We start from the raw sequence: 13,268 nt of genomic DNA, 5'->3' as shown, positions 1-13,268 counted from the left end.
AATTTATTACCATTCAAATCAGAGTAGGATAATAAGAAATAAAACCACAACCTAAAACCAACTTCCCCCAACCCCTCCCCTCTTCCTGGGCTCAGCTGTACTCCCATCACCTTTCTCCCTGCCAGGAGCACAGGGAACAGATGCTGTGGTCAGTTCATCATGCATTGTTTCTGCTGCTCCTTCCTCCTGAGGGGGAGAACTCCTCACACTCTTCCTTTGTTCCAGCGTGGGCGTCCCCATGGGAGACAGTCCACAAATTTCTCCAATGTGAGCTCTTCCCACGGGCTGCAGTTCTTCACAGACTGCTCCAGTCTGGGTGCCCACAAACCATCACAATATAGTTTTTTCTATGACATTTTACTCCCCAAAGGTAAGTCTGATGACTTAAAAGTACGTCTCCTCTACAGCTTATTTTGATGCTTATAACAATTAAAGACTTCAGGCAAGTCTTTGTTTTCAGTCACAGTACAAACCTATGGACCTAGAATGGTTACTCTTAACGTACAAATATATGAGAAGAAAAAAAAAAAAAAAAAAACAGTTGAAAAAAAATTAAATACATTACAAGGGAAACTGAACACAGATTAAGAAGCTGGAAGCTACTTACCATACAGCAGTACCAAAATGTACGAACAATTACTGCTAAATGCTACTTTTCTCAATAACTCTCTTGGCTGTGTTAATTTTTAATAATGCTTCAGTAGCCTTTCATTATAGTGTTTAAAAGATCTCATTTTGCTACACTAAGTACAGACTATTTAGTTGGATTTCCATTTTCTAAATAAATAGAAATGCCAAGGAGTTTTTCTTTAGTCAGGATTTTTTTCTAGACCACAAACAATTCCTTCCTATCTCCAGTAAATCTTCCAAGGTTTCTTAAAGGAATTTTAAATTTAAATTCACATTGTCTGGACTTTCAGCTGCAGCTTGTACCACATCCTGCTTGTACAAAGTATACAGTCTCCCCAACAGCTCATACACTATGAAACGCATACATAAGGAAATTTTTAAACCCAAGATTTTTCAAAAACTAAAACTAATGGAGCAAAAACATACATAGCCAGTTCAGATGTACTGCTTAAGTGAAAAAAACCCAACCCTCATCCTCAAAAATGCCACACATCCAAAAGTCCTAGTACCTAGAAGGAGGTGAGGGAAACACAACATTTGAAGAGATGGTAATGTAGAAAGACATAACATGACCATGGACACAGTTCAGAAAGCTGAATCCCTATGTCACCAGGCTGACACCATTTCAGTTCAGGTTGCTTAACCAGCTTCCTTACTGTGGAAGCCCTAAAACCTACTGTAACTTCACAAGAAGCATGTGAGAGAGGAATTTTGAAATAGTAATTTAAACAAGGTGCTCCTAAGATTCATCTGACCGCCAGAAAGGATTTAAGATTGTTATCAACACCTCAAGCTTCTTACAGCTTTTTCTGCACATCTGGATAGTATCAGGCTTTGGTACAAGACACATTTAGGACTGATCTCAGCCAGAAGACAATACATTGTATGTGCTGCTCTCTCTCCAGGGTGAAGCAAGTTTTAGCTAAAACAGAGCTCGACTGACTTAGAGTGAGTTGAAAAGCCACTTATATCATAACTAGTGCAGGAGAAGAGCTCAATTACAAGTATTTACTGCCATTCTAACTTCAGAGGACAGGCTAGAACCACAAATCAAAGCTGTGACAAATGATCCAAGAACTTACAATTTGGACTGTTAAAAAAAAAAAAAAAGGCATTTTCTATTTACATACTAAAATCCCTTAACTGCTTTTAAGAAAAGGATTTCTTACTTAGAAAATTAAACACTTAACACATTTTGAAGGCCACATGTGGGCTTAGACTCTCTTACTAACAGATGGTGGTAATTCCCTCACACACCTCAAAAATTAATAGAACATCATATAGCCAGTCATTTCAAGGTCTCTGTAAATCCAGGTGGACACCGCATCAGTGAAAGAAGATAATCTGTTGTATTCAGAATTTTCCACTCATACTGTTAAGAGGTATTTTTAATGTAAAGCTTCCTTTCAGTGGTACCATTTCTTAGCTAAACTTCACCTAAACAATTAACTTTGTGTGTGTGTGTGTGCTGAGACTTTTAAGAACAGACTCAAATGAAGTATCAACTTAGACAGTCTAAAGGTTATCACCTTATATGGTATAGCCTCATTCAGTTGAAACTTCTGCTTCCCCTCTTCTCACCCTTCCTTTGGATTGTTGCTTTTAATTACACCAAAGTTTCTTAATACATATTTTACATGTATTTGAATGAGTTTGAGCTGCTGGTTTTCTGAAAAAGTGAAAGCTTGCTTAATAAACTATACTTTCAAGTCAGAAAAAGGATTGCAGGCTTCAAAACTATTTTAACTGAACCAGGACATGTAGCAAAGCAAATAGATCCAAAATTGTTCTTAAATAGAATTTAATCACATTCTATTAGAAATAAAGAGAAAATTTACGTAAGCTATTTTACTATAATTAATCTTCCCTTGTTACAAAACCTGTTTATACTACTACTAAGGGAAATAGTCATGACTGTAACAACTGGGAATGACGTGCTTCTGGGTTTTAGGAAATATCTGTAACTACCAACTTCACTGAAGAACAGTCAATTTTAAACACAGTATCAACTCCTATTCAGTGAGCACTACCTTTAAAATGCCAAATACTGTACTGAATCAACTGTCAAAGACTGACTCCCTCTCAGTGACTAAGCCTAGATATTGTTCCAGTATAATAATAAACACATTGTGACATAAGTTACTTCGAATGAAAAAAGTATTTTCTTTAAATGAAGCATGAACTATAAAAATTTTGTTATGCAATCATCTTTGCTTAATATATTAGTTTCTAAGTTACACAGTCACACCCACAAGAAGTGCTATCAAACATTGAATCTATCAATATTAGACTATATATAAAGTCATTAATCTATTCTTTTCAACAAACTCAATGAAGAACTTCAACAGCTTTGGATCTATACTGAATAACAGGGTGGGTTCTTTTTATTTTTCCTTCTGATGTCAAGCATCTGTAACTCTGAAGACTACGCTAACAGCTCTTCTAGCTTAATTTCAATTCATTCTGTTTGTTTTTTTTAAAAAGGTAGTATTTATAGTATATGTTAAGACCCACAAAGTTTCCTTAACTAAGTATTAAGCCATTAATATTGACTTCACACATTTTCAGGAGAATACCAAATATGGCTACATTTTATATTTCTGAAATCCAAGAAAAAAAGATTACCTACAACCGTAACTGTGATTTGCAGAACTGACAGACACTCTGGGGTTTGTGTGCTTCATCCAAGGCTATCTATTAACAGGCAGGCACAACAAATGAAAAGCAAACACTCACTTCTGTGGCTTACAGAGGTCTGTTTTCTTTCTTGGCTGCATGTGGTGCAAATTGTCCTTTGCTGGGTTAAGCATTGCAATATTGACTGCATTATTTGTGGTAGGCATTGCAGCTCATACTGTGAGATGAGAAAAAGAGTTGCTGTAATTAAAAGCTTCCCAGACTCCTCCTCCTCCTTTTTGGAAAGGAGCACTATTATCTGCACAAGGAGAATAAAGATCTAAATGTGCAAATGATTAAGGGATTGGAACATCTGACATACAAAGAAAGCCTGAAGAGAGCCGGGATTGTTTAGTCTTAAGAAGAGAAGGTCTGAAAAGATCTTACAAATGTGTATGTGTATTTGTAGGGGGGGGTAGGGTGAGCAGGGAGTAGAAACAAGGGAGACAAACTCTTCTCAGTGGCACCCAGTGACAGGACAAGTAGCAACGGGCACAGAGAACTCCAGTAAAAACTTTACACAGGAGTCTCTCCATCATTAAAAGCATCCAAAACCCAGACAAGATAAGGCCCTGAGCTACTTGCTCTAGTTGACCCTGCTTTGAGCATAGACTTTTGTCTAGAGAGCTCCGGAAGACCCTTCCATTCTCAACTGCTCTACAATTCTTTGGAATTTCTGTGATTCTGCTAGTTTATGAAAGTGCTCTGACAATGAAGCTTCAGGAGGATGTTGTAGTGTTAGCCAAAGAGAAAAACAGAGTGGCATCATCATTAATGTGATTTTGAAAAAAAAGGAAAAAAAATAAAGTAAAAAAAAAGTGTGTTCATATGAGCCTAGGACAGTATGTTGAATTTTCTTTTCAGATGAACTCAATTCACTTTGGCCTTGGATAGTCTAATAGTCTCTTGTAAGTATTTCTGCTTTCACATAACGCTCTCTAGGATATCAAAAGATGCAATGGAAGCTGAAACATTTCCATGAGGAACAGAGTGGATGAGGAAGTCTTTCAAATGACCTAAAAGGTGCATAAAACAAACCAAACAAACTGGAAGTATACATGCCATAGCTGAAGACACAGAAGCAGCAGCAAAGAAGATTTTTGGAACCCAGAGGCTAAAACATGGGACAGGGGCTCCACAAATCTCTTCAGGGAAAAAAAATAAATTAGAAGAATTAAGTAGCTTCCACCTCTTGAGCATCTTGCTTTGAAGAACTTAGTCCAACAGTCTTAACACAAATGTTTTGGTAAGTTTCAGCTATTCAGCATATGAAAACTAAACAGCCAAGTAGCCATCAGTGACAGACAGGACTTGCAAATACCACACACCTTGCCACTTACCAAAACAGATAATGTATTTCACTGGAGTAACAGAAGGAAAAGAGGGGGTGCTGATACTATTTTACAATTTTATGTCATCAAATTTCTTGCTCATGAGGAACATGTTGAGGCAAACAATCATACTGGACATGTAAACACTGAGTTTACAATGAAGCCTTTTGTGGGATCTCTCAAAAGAAAATAACAAAAAGTCACCAACCATGAAAGTATAACACACACGTTAGTAAAGTTTGTTACCTCTTCCCTCTTTCCATAACCTAACATAGCCACAATGCAGCTTTCAGAAGTCCCTTGATAATTTGTTTTGATTCATTTATTAAGATAAAAATTACCATTTGAAGGGGGATGAAGCTGCTTTCTTCCTTACAAAACTGGCTTTTTCTTCTCATCTCAGGGCCCCATTCTCTCAACATTCTGATTCCTGCAATTAAACAGCTGCAGCTAATGCCCTTCTGCAAAGATGCTGAATCCCCAGGTCCATTCTCCAGACCACTGGGAAGCTCATTCTCCCTGCTAACATTCTCAGATATAGTAGTTCACATCTGCTCACATTATGGGGATGCTACACAATTGAAGCTGACAAAACTCTGTAGCGACATTCTTATGTATATGTCCTATTGGAAGGGGCAGACAGCCTTCCCATTCTGCTAGCTATAAAACATTCAACTTCAAGCAAGAATGCTCCCATAATTTCGAAGTAATCTCTTTTTCCTTTCTTTGTTGTTTGGTTTTTAAAAAAAAAAAATACTGAAGTTTCATAACACTAAGAGTGACAGGATGATTTTTAGCTCATAATTAAATGAAAAAATATTTTTTGGATGCAGTGAGCTACACAGAGTACTGCTGAAGAGTAAGAGCAAACTCTGATCGGTCAGGCATGAGCAACCCAAGACAGGGCTTGGCTTCAGTCAGTTCGTTACTAGCTTGAATGTGTATTTCATGGTTACTATCCTATATTTAATGAAAGCATACCTTACTGTTTTCTATGTGGTAGGAAAGCGTGTATGTTTCAAAGGTCTGTACAGGCTTATTTGTGAAGCAAAGGACACATTGTTTCCAAATTCATATTTGTGTTTATAAACATTCAAAGTACTTTGTTTTTACAAAACAAACAAGCAAAAAAATGAAAAAGAAAACAGTTTCAGTGGCTCTTAAGGCAGGCAAAAGCCAATAAAAGTTAGAAAATTGTATGTAACTGGGCATTTGTCACAGAATATAAATGAGATAATGTAAAACTGACTATAATGCCATATTGCTGGTACTGGAGTTACTTTAGAAGGCTCTGTACAAAGAATGATTATTTCCATCCTTCTGTCTACACTTTTGCAGCACCAAAAAGCATGGTATGATAACAATTTCACTTGTAAGTGAATATCTTGCCCTCGCTCACTTTCGGCTAATTCCAAAATCTAATACCTATTCTGCATAGTTAAGGCTTCCAACTGTAAACAAAAGGGCAGTGAAAGAAACATCATTTGCCAAAAATAGCAGTCAAGCATTTGTAAGCAGTTGAATGGCATAAGCAGTATTCACATTTATGCAAGCTTTCAGTGAGTTGTTATATTGGAACAATTTTACTGATGCAACCCAATTTTAAATTAAAGCAGGTTAGTCACATTATACAGTTGCATTAATATAAATGAATCTGCATCACTGGTATAAATCTCAGTAACACCACAACTACTTAGACTTACTTATTTACTGAAATTTATAATTTTCCATGTACTTCAAAAGTAGAACAAACTCTAAAGCATAGAAATTACCAGAATGCAAATTTTAGCAGAATTTAGCAGAAAGTCAGTAGCTTAATATCAGAAGGTGAAGTGCTTCTCTTCTGGAAATAACAGATAATCTTTCTCTTAGAGATGAATGTCATTAACAATCTTCATAACTTGAAGTTATGAAACTATAGTTCAAATAGCTGAAATTCATCATAATCCTATAGTTGAAAAAGGTATTTCTATCATTAAGTAGTATGTGACTCTCCACAAATAAACCCTTTTTTTTAAATTGTTCATTATCTTTATAGGTTATCATATATTGAATATTGTATCATTCACAGTATATCCAAGCCAAACCTTTCCAAGGCAGAAGTGGAAGGTAGATCATTAAATTCAAAACTGATGTTTCAAAAGATCTGCTGCCTTTGATTATACAAGCAAGTTCTAAACTTGATTAGGATTTAAAGAAAGCTTAAGGGTTCTGTCTATGTAAGAACTAATAAAACTCCACAATGGGGCATTTACAAAAGTATGAATGGTAATTAAGGATCACATTCCATCACAAAATAAATGGAACTTCATCAACAAACACACACTACTGCACTGACCCTTTGGCCATCAAACAGATAAAAGGTATCAGCTAACAACGTAGCTGCAATGATACTTTTCTGTGCAAAGTACTACAATAATGGAAGAGCAACACAAACTTATTTGAAATGGCACATTCATCAAGACAGGCTAAGATATAAAACCAAAAAAGTGAAGTACCAAGTAATGAACAGGTAAAAGATTGATTTAAAACAGCTTGCATAGCTTATTAAGTTAATGCAGTGTGTTAGTACTGTACACAGTGTATATCAGGATAAAAAAGTCTTAGTATTGGTACTAACCCCATCAAAGATTTCATTCCACTTTGACTAAACTCAGTATGGCATGAAAGGGGAACAAACACCTCAGTAAGAATTCTGAGATGATTATGCAGTATTTCGGTGTTGGGTTTTAGTTTGTTTTTTGTTGGTTGGTTGGTTGTTTTTAAGGATGTAATATAGACAGTGATTCATGTATTTGAAACATACAAGTGGAGACACTGAAAAGCATTAACATGAAAGAAAAAACTGCATCATGGCCTCCTAGACAAACCTCATGGTTGTAATGAGCCATGCCCCTTGACTTCTACCCCTTTGAATACCCATCTGAAAGCCAAGATTCAGGGGAGGACAGTGAGGGAAAATATGGAGAAGAAAGATTAGTATATAAATGAATATACAGCTAAATGCTTAGTCTTATAAAACACATGGTTTAAATGGGGAATCAGGCCACAATTTTGTAAAAATAGTATCCTGATAGAGAAAGGTGCTAACCCTTTGCTTGATGCAAAGGGATAAAACATAGGTAGGGTCTGAGGTGGGAGTAGGGGAAAAAGCCAAAGATCTGAGGTGTTTATTAATACCAATCTTGGAACTTTATTACTTCAGTGTGACAAAAATAATAAAAAAGCCTCTAGGTGTTCACCTCCTTTATAATCCATTAACTGAATACTGTATAGACAAGTAAGATGTAAAGCTAAAAAAAAAAAAAAAAAAGCTGTTCAGAGTTAAGTGATAAGGAATATTCAGTGATATGCTCACCATTACAAATTTTAAAAAGTTATCACCTATACAAGTCTATCAATCCATCATACCAGATCCACAGTAGATTCCAGGCCACCTGCTGAGATACCACTATTGCTTCATGACTGATACAAGGACTGAATAAACTTGCCACCCATAAACACCTACTTGTCAAAGATTAGAAAGAAAAAGGCAAAAGCAATCAGTTATACTATAAGAAATTAAGTGAAAATTCAGTCATACAAATATTTTTTGTAACCAAAACTAATTTTTCCATGAAAGTATTTGATAATGACTATTAGATAAGGAAAACAACTACAGTACTCAAGTAGCTGCCCATGGAACGCTACTACAAACTCTCACACTGGAGGATACTGCTCTTTTCATACAGCTCTGGCAGCTTCTACAGTAACATCCAGACATAGCTTACTATGGGTAGTACAAGAGCAGGATAGAAAGTAACTAGTGGGACAGACAGTAACTTGGACAAGGACTGCCACCACCAGTTGAATATTACCTAAAACAAAACTCACACACACAAGAAAAAAAAAGAAAAGAAAAAAAGAACAACTTCAAAATTCCCCCAAACTTTGCATTTTTGAATAATACTGTCTATCAGCAGAGAAATATACTACAAAAACAGGAAGTCTTCTAGTCTTCTACCAAGAAAATGGAATAAGATTCTCAAGCCTGCAAAGCTAGTTCCACAAAAAAACCCAGAAGTCATATGATGGAGGCTAGAGCTCAACGCCCATGCTATCTCAGAGTACAACAGCATCCAATGAACAAAAGTGATTCTTCCTCCCCACACAACAGTAGAACTGTGTCACAGGATGTTTCAGCAACCAAAACTGTAAATTGATTCAAAGAACTCAAATATCAAAAGCCAGCTTTAGCTTAAGACGACACTGAAATGTCTGAAGAAAATACGTGATTTTTTTTTTTCTTACATATCCCTCCCTTTTCATTTTTCCTTATAACTACTACTATGGAAAGCCTGTAAGGCAAGAAGGATCTCTCACATAACCCAACCCATTTGGCTCTGAAGCTGCAAATGCCACACCTAGAAGTGCACAACATGACAGGGCACTAAAAAATGGCTTACCTCTTCTGATGGGTAACTAGCACTGAAGTAGGATGGAATAGCCAAGAAAAGTGTGGGCTGTAGTCAACAAGAACAGCAAGAGACTTTTTGAACTATGCCTGGTGTTTGACCTACTTCTTACAAGCACTCTCTAGCCTGACAAAACATATATAAAAGGTTTCGAGACTGGACAAGGACAACCCTGGTCAGCTACACCCATATCAGATTGAAATCTCTTTAAATCTCTATCTAATCTGTTCAAGATGCATAGGCAAAACAAGCTGCATGTGTCAGCACCAGTCATATTTTTTTAGTACCAGTCAGCTTCCTGCTCACCCTTCTTATTTTGCACTGCCACAGAATCAGCACTACAAAACTCAAAATAAAAAATTCTAGGAATTTCAAACCGGAACAGAGAAAGCTTTCTAAAAGCTAAGAAACAATGCAATTCACATACTCACGTTGGATGAAAGCTGGCCAGATAAGAGACAGTTCAAAAACACACTGAAGGAAAAATTCCCCAAGACCATTAAAATACTGGAAAAGCAGAGAATTAAGGAAGAAAGTCAGTAAAAATAATGAAAGGAAAGGCCATCTGAGATGTATTATAGAAAAACTAATTAAAGCCATATGTGGAAATTTTGCACTAGAAAATAAATGGAACAAAAATACACCTGAAGTAGTGGACAGACTGACCCACTTCCACCTTAATATCATATTTGCTGGAGCACATGGTGCAGAACTTCATATAAATATCCATCTAACACATATTGTAAGTACAGAAGGGTATCAAGAAGCAAAGGCACTACGGAGAATAACAATAAGCACATCTATCATAGCAATAACAACATCTTTGACAGTACCCTAAGAAAACGAATAGTGCTGTTGAAAGGGGAAAGGCCTCCTCACCAATAGAAGCACCAAACTGGTGTCAAAATATCCCCGAAGAGAAATCACTAGGCAATTAAAGGATTATGTTGTTTGCAAGGACAGACTTTTCCAGTTTGGTGCTTTGCAGTACACAAGGGTCAGTGAACACACATCTCTGAGACAGCATGCTGAACCTGGGACTTCAGATTAAACTCATGGACCAAAATCAAAACAAGCACTATCACAGAAGAACACATAAGGTACAATGAGGAGTTTCCTCCTACTTCTGGAAATGTAAAAAGAATACAATATTCTATACGATCATTTTAGAAAAGCGTTTTAGAAAAGTTCATACTCTTATTATCTTCTGACCTTCACAATATTAAAACTAGCAGGTGGTTTTTTAAGGATAATAATTAGTTCATAGGCATTGCCTATAAAGGGCTGAATCCTCTCTCCATTGTGTCTTTCACTGTAATATTAAACAATGAAAAGTAACACAAGCAATACTAGAAACTCTTACCAAGTGATACTCAATTAAACAAATTCACCAGTGTAACAGAACTTTGAACACAGTGGGTTCAGAGGAAAAGAAGCGTCACTAAGAAAAGCATCAAGAGAATCAACTAATCCCATGAACAGCACAGGCATACCCAGGAACAATAGACTGTCTGAGTTGAAAGTCAACTGTTAAAATCTAGCAAAGCTGAAAATCCAACAACATATTAGACACAGAAAAGGATTTTCAGCACTGCATAAAAAGCACTTCATCACCTCACAGATACAAGAAATCACTGTGTCCATCAACATCAGAAGGTACCACATGAACAAAGTGAAATGCAGTAACAGAGACCACAGTGTGAGGCCACCAAAAACAAACATTTAAAAGGTAAAAACCGTCCAAGAGAAACCCTAAGTGGAAAACTTAACAGGAAAGAAGAGTGACCACCTCCATGAGAAGGGCAAGCCAAGCCAAAGTTTTGTCTCAGACATTTGCTGCTGCTTCCACACAGATGCAGGAAGAATGAACAGACTTATTGAAGCTTTACAGGGAAGAGCACAGTAATCTCAGATAAGAAAATAAAAAAGTATCTCAATTATTAACTTCTGATTCTCTCCAATAATAAAAGAAGTGTCAGCCATGCAGAATTCCAACACCAAAAAGCTATTACCAAACGGCTTATAGATGCCCAATATGGTATAGTGTAGGTTATATTTCTCTCAGAGACTTAACCTATCAACTGACACATCAAACTGAGATCAGCTCTTTAAGCACTGTCCACTCAGTATCACATTTGCACCAGTCATTCAGAAATACTAAAAGTACAGGCTGAAGGAATAGAGAAAAAAAAAGCCAACAAAAACTATCAAGTTCTGTCCACCCCCACTCACCCCACAAATAATGTTTCTAAAATACAAAACTGCATTTCAAGTTGCCATTAAAATCCTTAATACAGAATCAGATAACATTTAGGTTTTTAGGGATACGCCGTCAGCCTCACTTTGTATCTGCCATATCCACTGTGTTTGTTTCACACGCGAGTAAATTAAGTTTCAGATACACAAGCATTAAGTTTGAGACATTCACTGCCCTGACAAGAAAAAAGATTAGCAGACACAATATAACCTCTCTCTGCTGTGGGAATACTGACTACTGTATATTAGAGTCCATCTGTTAAGTAATGACTGATCCAGAATGCATCGCTACTGCAGCAGACTCCCAAGCAGTTTCAAATTCATGTATGTCTCCTGACGCTGAGAGGACTGTTAAACATTCGTATTTATTTTTAAGTATAAGCACAGTTTTCAGAAATAGGAAATAATTAGGAGGTTGATCTTATACACAAGCACTGTATTTCCTCCACACAAATACCAAAACACATTCTTACCTTCCCCCCTCCCTCCCCCGGCAAAGACAAGCCAATGTTAGTCCAGTTGCTGATGCATTAACAGCCAGACTTAAGTATCAGTAAGAAGAATGAAAGAAGAAAGAAAACCAGAAAGGATTAAACATCTTTGTATCTGTCATGATCTATACAAAGCCAGTTAATAAAATAACTACATGTCATTCCCTTATCTCTAGTGCTACTTTTACAGGAATGGGTAATAATCCAATAAAGTTATGATGACTTGTACCACACTTGTAAAAAAAAAAAAATATATATATACAAATCAGTTTCAGTTAAGTCACAAACAGCTTGTAGAAAGGAGTAGGAAATATACCAGATTATTGTTTTGACATACTCACAAAACTATAAGGGCTTTAACCCTGTGTGTTCAGATAAGCCATAAATATTAAAATGATCTGACCAAATCATGTCTTTCCCTGCATGCTGCAGCTTTTCCATTCAGTCTGTGCTAGGTCAAATGCAAATAACTGTCAAACAGAAGAATACATCCTTTTAAAGTGTCTGAAACAAAATATTTTTTTACACGACTTTGTACAAAATGAGTGGAGGTTAGAAGCATTAAACTCATTTGAAACAAAGGCATTTTCAATTAATTGCCATTCAGTTTTGAGCAGTCATTATTCTACGCTATTTTACATGCAAAAATTGAGGATATTTCATTGACTGAACTGCTTTAAAAGCTCTGCTGCAGCAAATCTTGCATTCAGGAGCAGCACCAAATTGCACATAATTGAAAGTGATTCATTTTTAGATCCACTCGTTTGGCTTTTGTAGGTTCCTCAGGCTTTGGTGTAGGTAGCGCAAAAACATTAAGTCATACAGTCCTGCAGTAACTCTTTCACTCCATGAAGTGAGCAGATGACTAAGGAGCTACATTTTAGCATCTTCTCTCCCTTTCAAGCTATTTACTGGTGTAAAACAGTTATCTCGCAGGGCACAGACCTTAAATAAAATTAGCAACAGCACTCACTTTGCGGACAAGAATGTGTTTTGGAAAGTACGGCGGATTATTAAGACATGAGGAACCCAATACAATACTGCAATACAACTAACTATTACAGACGTTGAAGCATATTAAATCCTTTCAAAGATCTCCCTCCTCCTACCCCGTCTACATAAAATACTCAACTAGCTCTGAGCTAACAGGGTTAAATCCTTCACATGCTTCAACCACTATAAAAAGGTACCAGCTCGGTCTGCTTTTTTTTTTTTTTTTATAAAATGTTTTCCCATTAAAAACAGATACTACAGACACGCCACTCTTTCTCCAGTGAGGAAGCCTCCAGGTTATCAGGCAGCATCCAGAACCCCAAACTGCAAATTAATCTCGTTTTTTACACCGTGAATTGCCCACACTCCGGTTGTGCAGGAGCAGGCAGTGGGTAGGGGGACAGCGGCCTGCCCGTGCCAGGCAGGGTCCTGCCTGG

General features: G+C 36.8%; 1 protein-coding gene across 3 annotated transcripts in view; it reads right to left on the bottom strand.

The window, feature by feature from the left end:
- NBEA (neurobeachin) overlaps window positions 1–13,268 on the bottom strand; it is a 534,050-nt gene that overhangs the window by 495,052 nt on the left and 25,730 nt on the right. The gene's annotated exons all lie outside the window — the stretch shown is intronic.

The sequence above is a fragment of the Falco punctatus genome, assembly GCF_963210335.1.
Source record: "Falco punctatus genome assembly, chromosome: 2".
NCBI lineage: Eukaryota > Metazoa > Chordata > Aves > Falconiformes > Falconidae > Falco > Falco punctatus.
The sequence above is the reverse complement of the archived record's forward strand: the minus strand, read 5'-3'. Positions and strand labels throughout refer to the sequence as shown.